Genomic DNA, 8,033 nt, shown 5'->3' with positions numbered 1-8,033 from the left:
ATCATCGGTAATTCCACAAATGATACTGGAAACCAAATGTACTTAACCAAAGGATTTAAAAAATCACAAGTACCTCCCCTAAAAGTCTCCACGACAACGTTCTCATCACCCCGGAAAAAGTGGCCCAGAATCGCGATACAGCACTGGCCCAGATCCCGCAGAGCTCTAGCAGCGAGCGGTGCACCGTGAACGAAGAAGGGAAAGGACGTAGGAGAGAAAAGACGAGGACGAGTTTGCGAGCATGAAAGTCACGCGACAGCGATACACCGGGGCTTCTTTTTGCCGATTCGTTCGTGCACCGGGCACGAGCACCACGAACCAGAGAAGAAGGCTCGGCCGATACGGGAGGAGAGGACGCAGGACGTTGGAAAGGGCAGGGAACGAAGGGAACGCGGCGGTGGCGGCCTAGCGACGGAGCACGCCGCACCGGTGGAGGCGGAGAAGGCGGAATAAGAGCTGAAACACGGGATTTACACGTGTATTTGCTAGCGCTGCGCTAACGTGCATGCACGACCGAGTCGAGTGTTTATGGTAATCCTCGAGCAGGGTGGCCTCCCTTCCTTTCTTGCTCTTGCTCCTCTCTCGGTTACGGGGCTACGCGTCCTCCTCCTCCTCCTTCTTTTGCGCCATTTCCTCTCCTCCTTCGCGTTTCTTTCCACCGGCGCTCTTTCACCAGTTCCGCCCGTCTATGCTGTCTTGTTTCACCCTCCGGGCGATTTTTCGTTATCCGTGGATAGTACCGGAGGATTTTATGGAACGCTGCGTGTAATTATTGTCGTTCCACCGGTGTAATTACGGTGCCCAAGGGTGCGCACCTCTCTCGTGTTGGTTTATCTTCTTTTAGGAATTTTTCTGGAATGTGTGAATATTTTATGCGAAGGTTCAGGGTAAGAGGGTGATATCTTATTAGCAGCCTGAGGATTTTTGTGTAATTGTGACATATCGAGTTGTAGAAAATATATGACAATAGTGTTACAATACATTCACTTATGGATTAGTATTTTTCATATTTTCTTAATTCCAGTACGTTTTTCCGTTCGATTGTTCAGGGTAAGAGGGTGATATCTTATTAGCAGCCTGAGGATTTTTGTGTAATTGTGACATATCAAGTTGTAGAAAATATATGACAATAGTGTTACAATACATTCACTTATGGATTAGTGATGCTCATCAACGTAACTCGTGCATTTTTCATATTTTCTTAATTCCAGTACGTTTTTCCAGTACGTTTAACAGGATCGTTACCACGGTTCTGTTGAAGCATCGCCCACTATCCTTCGAATTATTTTCACTTACATACTTAATATCTATATTTTTTCCAGTTTTACATTATACGATAGATGCCTGCGCTTGTACACACCTGATATTTATTAAACACTCAAACTGTGCATTTTTTATTATGCATTACATGCAGGTAATATCGTTCTAACATGGGAATTGGTGCGAACGTGTTAAGGTTCTTGGGTCAAAAATGACCCAGGTCCTAAGACGTCCAAACAAAAACGGATGTAAAAAGAACGTCAAATCTCATAGTCCGCCTATTCGTGTAGATTGCAGAACCATACGATATAATTGAACTCAATTCAGAACTGATGTTCCTTCGCTTTCCCTTTCGCCGAATCGTTCAATTAGCTCCGTCCACAAATCAGAGAAGACATTTATTCATATCTCATTTTACTCCTCTCGCAATTCCCATCCGTCGAACAAGCCAACTCTGAAACTTTTCCCTCGAACAACGTCCATCACGCCTCACGGAGAATTATGTCCGTACACGGCATTATTTGTCAGTTTTGATAGCGGCGCTACCGACGATCCTCTCCCACTTCTCCGCACGAGAGTACTGTCCAACCGGTTTTACCCGCGAAAAATCACGATTCCAAGCATAATTATTATTAGCCAGCCACGCTCGTCTCGCGGGGCGGAAAGAAAGAAAAAGGAAGGGAAAAAGGAGGGATGGTTGAAGGATGGAGAAGAGAAGCGCCAGCAGCGTGTAATGAGGCTGAAGTCGCCGCGGTCGAATTCAGTTATTCTCGTTGAAACGTTCTGATAGAACCTGTCTTGAAGAACAACCTCGACCGTGTAGAGATCCCGGCCGCCGATTCTATGCCACGTTTCCGCGAGATCTTACCCCGCGCCCGATCGATTTCAGGATCGACGAGGGGGAATATTAAGGGGATAACCGGGTGAAATTAATCGCGAGCGCTCACGGAATGCGTGGATCTGTGCGTGATCGGCGATATCCGCTGGATAGAGAGTTGTATCGACGATTACGAGGCTCGTTACCGATCCTCCAACTCTCCGTGAACTCTCGCGAGCTCGTAAACGATCGCCGTCATTTTATCGCTATCCCTGAGCCGAATGGCCGATTCCAGGCGTTCGAGTAATAATCCTAAACCGTTCGAGGATTTATACTCTCAGTCGAGTGAAGACTGAAATGGTGTTGGCTGTGTCACTTCTAATCGTTCCAGCTTTATTACTTTACGATCGATTCTGTCGATCTTTGCTCTTTTCTTTTTTTTTGTCATTTTCTTCTGTATTATTTTTCAGCTAATTCAGTATTCACGGAACCGATACTTTGACGTATTCCCTAAGGTTGATCGATTAGACGTCTGGGACAATTCTATGGATCTTCCTTTTTTGTCTGTCATTTTCTTCTGCATTATTTCTCCCAACTAATTCAGTATTCACAGAAATGATACTTCAACGAATTCCCTAAGCGTTCCACTGAAGACTGAAATGGTGTTAGCTATGTCATTCTAATCGTCCGAGCTTTATTACGTTACGATCAATTAGACTTTCCAGACAATTCTACGGATCTTCTTTCTTTTTGTCATTCTCTTCTGTGTTAACTTCAACTTCAACATACTCCTTAAGCGCTCCAGTGAAGACTGAAATGGTGCTAGCTACGTCATTCTAATCGTTCGAGCTTCATCATTTTATCAGACAGTTTTTCTGTCATTTTCTTCTACATTATTTCTCAGCTAATTCAATATTCACAGATACTTCAACGCATTCCCCAAGGTGCTCGTTTCACCGAGGATTGCTTTCTTCCTGTTGTCATGTTACTCGCGAAACATGCATGTGCGTGGCTTATTATCGTCCCATTTGTATCGTCGTTCCTCGTGCGGCCAGGCCTACTGAACTCGTTTTCCACCGAATACGTCATCTGGTAATCACTGTCATTTCGCCACGAATGGGAAACATCGTCGCAATTTAACGAAACACGTACGATTCTCGAATTCGTACCGCGTACACGCGATAATTACATCTCACACGTCGATTTCTACAAATTGTTACCGCGTTCGATATTCAAATGGCTGTAATCTATAGCAATACCATTTGTCTTCGGAACGATACGTTTGTAACCCCCTCGGGAGCTAATCGAACCACGCTACTTATCCCATATTTACGAGATCTGTATCGCCCTTTGTATCCTTCTGTACACGTTTCTTCTTCGATCGCGTAATTAGAACGACGTAATCACCGCTGTTATTTCATTTCTTCTAATTCGCTCGAAAGATTATCTTACACACCGAGTCGAACGAAAATGATTCGCCGCTCGTCTAACGATTTTCTCCCAATTATACTCGTGTGTCGTGAGGCCACGTGACCTCGATAAGGAGGCCGAAGCGAGCATGAATCGCTGCATTAACGCGAAACAGGCTGTAGGATGGCGCCAACCAGCAGTCAACGGTTCCACGACAGAAAGGGCAAAGAGCATCGCGTAATTCTACGGTATCGCATGGTCCACGGGAAAGCGGTCATTAGACGGTAATGATAATCCGAAAAAGAACGACAGGTGATTGGCGATACCATGGAGAAACGCGGGGAAACGTGGCTAATCGGAAATACCAGTGTAATCGTACCGTGCAACGCAGTGTAACTGTTTCTTTGCGATTTTTCTCGTTCGAGCCAACAGGTTCATCTTTCGATAATAATGAAAAAGGAAGGAGGATGTCGAAGGAATAGGTACATAGAATGTTACGTAGCAACGGGGCTTGTTCTCTCTGTTTCGCGGGTTTGCGCGGCAAAAACGGAGAAACATGAATTAAAAGTGTCCCTTAAATCGTCAAATTTACGCTCATTAGCTACCGAAAAGCTTTCGCAACGAAGGATACAAGCGTCGTTAGGGTTCCCGTGACGCGCCGTATCTCAGGCTTAAGAATTTCCACGAAGGACACCGCGAAATTCCGTGCACCTGCTTGGCACAACGGCGGGACGTTTATTGGCCAGGCACAATGTAACAACGTTACAACGTCGAGGGGCTTCAGTTTCGCTACGAAAACGCCCGCTGAAATCCCTCCGACACGCGTACTTTATAGGTGTAATTACGAGCCTTAAAACTTAGCCCGGTCGTATCGTGACAGCGAAATTGCACAACGACGATCACATACGATAAGGGTCTTTGGCCTCGTAAATTCGCCGAGAGATAACGGCCGATCCGTTCGATGCTTTTTTCTACCCGCGTTCACCTGTTCCTGCTACAGAGAGAAGAACGACCTTCCTCCTCCTCTTTCTCTTCTCTTGTATACTCTTTCAGTTTTCGGAGCAATCAAAATTTCATTCGAAAAGAGTGAAAACGGGTCGTTCTATAAGTTCGTGAACAAAAATATCCCAGCGAAAATCCAAGGAAATACGTACATAACGGTCTTACTAAATAAAATTGTGAAATGAGAAGACGGGGTTTCCTTATCAAACTTTAAAGGTTCGTCGAAAATATAGATCTAAATTGTAAAATTTGACCTAATAATTTCCACTATCGTCCACGAAATTTCGCTATTTTTCTTGCGAATACTCTGTCGCTTCGAATCAATTGCATATATTCAGTCGGAATTCTTGTACCTCGCGAACGATCGAGAACCATCGAGATGAACGTTTCGATGATTTACACCGGCCTCGGGATTTTCGTACGTTCAAAGAGTAGGGGGAGGATCGGTTCGCTCAAGGCTGACGAATACTCGTCCCGTGAAACACCGTTCTTCGACGAATTTGTGGCTGGCACAGGTGTTTACCTGGACGAGTTATGCGGCGCAGGTGGAAAGTTATCCCTCGATAATGACTCTATCCTCCGCGCGGAGCCTTTCTCTCGCCGGAGACTCGGAGAGAACCGGTGGTGTTACGGTAATAGTCCGTGACTATACGGTTGACCGCGACTATCGTGTGCCTAGGGAGGGATCAACAGGCCTACCTTACAACCACGGCTATTTTACACCAGGTACACAACCGTACTGTGTATCTCTCGCTCGCTCGCGCCGCGGCTTTCTACGCGACTCCACGACCACGTGCCCACCGTTTGACATAACGAACGTAATACCGATTTGTTGGCGCTGCGGTGAACGAGCGGTTTGATCTATCTGGCGAGGCCTGTCCGGCTGGTGGAGCCGTGTTCCAATCGTGGACTGATTTAGCGAGGGAAAGCGTTCTTGGTGACGTGAATAGCGGCTGGAGAATGATTAATCTGTCTTTCTTGCACTTTCCAATTTCTCACTTTCGTCGGGACATTTTTTTGAATTATGCAGAGTACGATTTTCGTGAAATTTTTTGAAAATTACGTGGAGTACTATAACACAAGGGTTACAATCTGGGTGAAGCACTTTATTTCTCACAATTTATACAACGCGAGCGCGTCTCGTCTTTCTCTCCCCCGACGTCAATCTGCCCATCGGGGGAAACAAATGACGATCGGGCCTAGTTTTTGACGCCCAATAATCCTCCCAGCGCCATCCATGACCTGTTACCCAATCAATAGATGACACCAGGAGGAATCACGCTCCTCAATCTTTACATACTGTTTTTCCGTATGCTCCGCTGCAGTTCGTCTTTCGTGAAATTTTTTAGAATTCTTCAGAGTCAATTTCTCTTGACGATAGCTAGCGTGATAATTAACTAGCTTTCATTAACACTAACTGTACCGACACTATGTGTTTTCGACCGGCTACGAAACGAAGATCATATTTTTCAACGCAGAAAATAGTGTTTAGATAGTGGTAAATAAATTTTTAAACTGGTCATTTGCCCAGTTTCAGCTGACAGTGAAACTTAGCATTCTTCGGGGAAAATTTTTGTCGGAGATAGTTAGGGTAATGAATGACCGGTTGGATGCAAGAGGAGCCTGCAAGTGTGTATTCAGCGACACTTAACTCTATCGAGCGAGATTATCTAATTAAGCGTGTCAGTTGATTCGTATCTTTCGAACGAAAGGAATAGTCTGTACATACAGAGGTCCCCGCTGCCTCTGCAGAGAGTCTACGTACCCCGTGTGAGGGCAATTAGCTGTAGTGATGAGTTAATTGGTGTGGGTCCTCGTTTTCGTCGCGTGACGAGCCTTAGAGATGGGGAGATTCCACCGGAGAGAGGACAGCTCGAGAATGGAACGTAAAAAGGGCACCGCGGGCGTTTTAGGCCGCCTGCACACTCAGCTACCGCTGGGACATCGTTAAACGCGCATTGTGCAAGGCGGCAGACAGGCTCACAACGACTATTCCATAAAATTCAAAATTTATATAGAAAACAATCTTGAATATTGGACGCTCTGTGAAGTCGACAATTTTTATTGCTCTTAGACGTTTAGAATGGTGTGAGCCATGGGTGGGTCATCGAGTGGGTTATCGAGTAGCTTTCAATTCACAGCGTGACCCACCGTGGGTCATTCCAACATCGATGACAGAAAATTAAATAGACGAAGCGACCCACATTATTTTATCAGGTCATCCCGTAAGTTCCTGCCGAATTTTAAAATTTAGGCCAATATTTCCAACGAACCTTCAAATTTGATAGAAAGATGTTGTGGAATGAGAAGGCGCTTACTTTTTTTTTATCAAATTTGAAGGTTTCCAGCTTCTAATCTTTCTCAGAGAATATTATATCAAGTCATCTCATAAAGTGCCGAATGCGAAAAATACTTGAATGAAAATCCAAGGAAATTCTATACATCTTACCAAAAAAGAAAAATAGAAAAATGTTGTATGAAAAGGTGCTTACGTTTTAAAAATTTCTTTTTTGGTAAGACCATTATGTCGTGTCTATGAAATTTCCTTGAATTTTCATCAAATACTCGCTAAAAAAGATCAGAACCTGAAAAATTCCTATTAACGACAATAAACCCCGAGATAAAATCGAACGACCAACAGCAGTGATTGTTGAATAAATTTCGCTGCCACGCTGAACACACTGGACTACAAGTAATTTTTCTACACGTTCCCTGCAACAGCTTAAATACACCCTCAAACACCGTTCCGACGATCCCGTTAAAAGAAAGAAGAGAAAGAGCAACACGAAGAGCAGCACACGCAGCAGTGCTCTCTCGTTCCGAGAAGAAGGGATGTTTCTGTCGTTGCAAAAATGAATTCGTTCGTTCCGATGGGGACAAACGCGCGCGCGCGCGGAGAATAAAGACACGTTGCTTTCCATTCGCCCTCCTCTCCTTGTCGTTGCTCTCGCCCACGATCGGCGATCTTATCTCCGCCCGTATCTCGAGGCATTCGCGCCTCCGCGAGTCACTAGGCGCTTTTAATCGCGGCACCCAGCCGGCACAGTGTCGTTCGTGCGTGTGTATGCCACGGGAATGTTGCGAGCGACTTTCCACCTCGACACGAGACACTACGCGCCATCCTCCTCTCTATAGAATCGTTCAACCACGAAAACACCGCTCGTTCGAAACACGTTACCGATCGTTCTCCGCCGAGGGAAGAAGAAGAAGAAGAAAATTGACTGATCAACTCCTTGATGGGTTGGAAGCCGAGGCTTTCATTTGCCAGATGACCGCTTGCGCCTCCTGGATCCTTTCTTCCCTCAGATTGGTATTTTAAATGACTGTGTTTACCGAAAGGAGGCAGGCAAGGGGCGAGTCGTAAATTCGAACAGGCGTCAAACACGTGTTTGGTGAAACCTGATGGAAGAAACGAGTTGGTAGAAATATGGAAACGATAGGGGTACGAAGATTTCTCGTTTAGGGTTGTATCTTCTTGTAAATTAGGACATTGCGTAGAGTGGTCCTTGGATATTCGTGAGATTTCGGAGGAGATAAAACGTTT

The sequence above is a fragment of the Habropoda laboriosa genome, unplaced genomic scaffold (assembly GCF_001263275.1).
Source record: "Habropoda laboriosa isolate 0110345459 unplaced genomic scaffold, ASM126327v1 scaffold153, whole genome shotgun sequence".
Lineage (NCBI taxonomy): Eukaryota > Metazoa > Arthropoda > Insecta > Hymenoptera > Apidae > Habropoda > Habropoda laboriosa.
Note: the sequence above shows the minus strand (reverse complement) of the source record.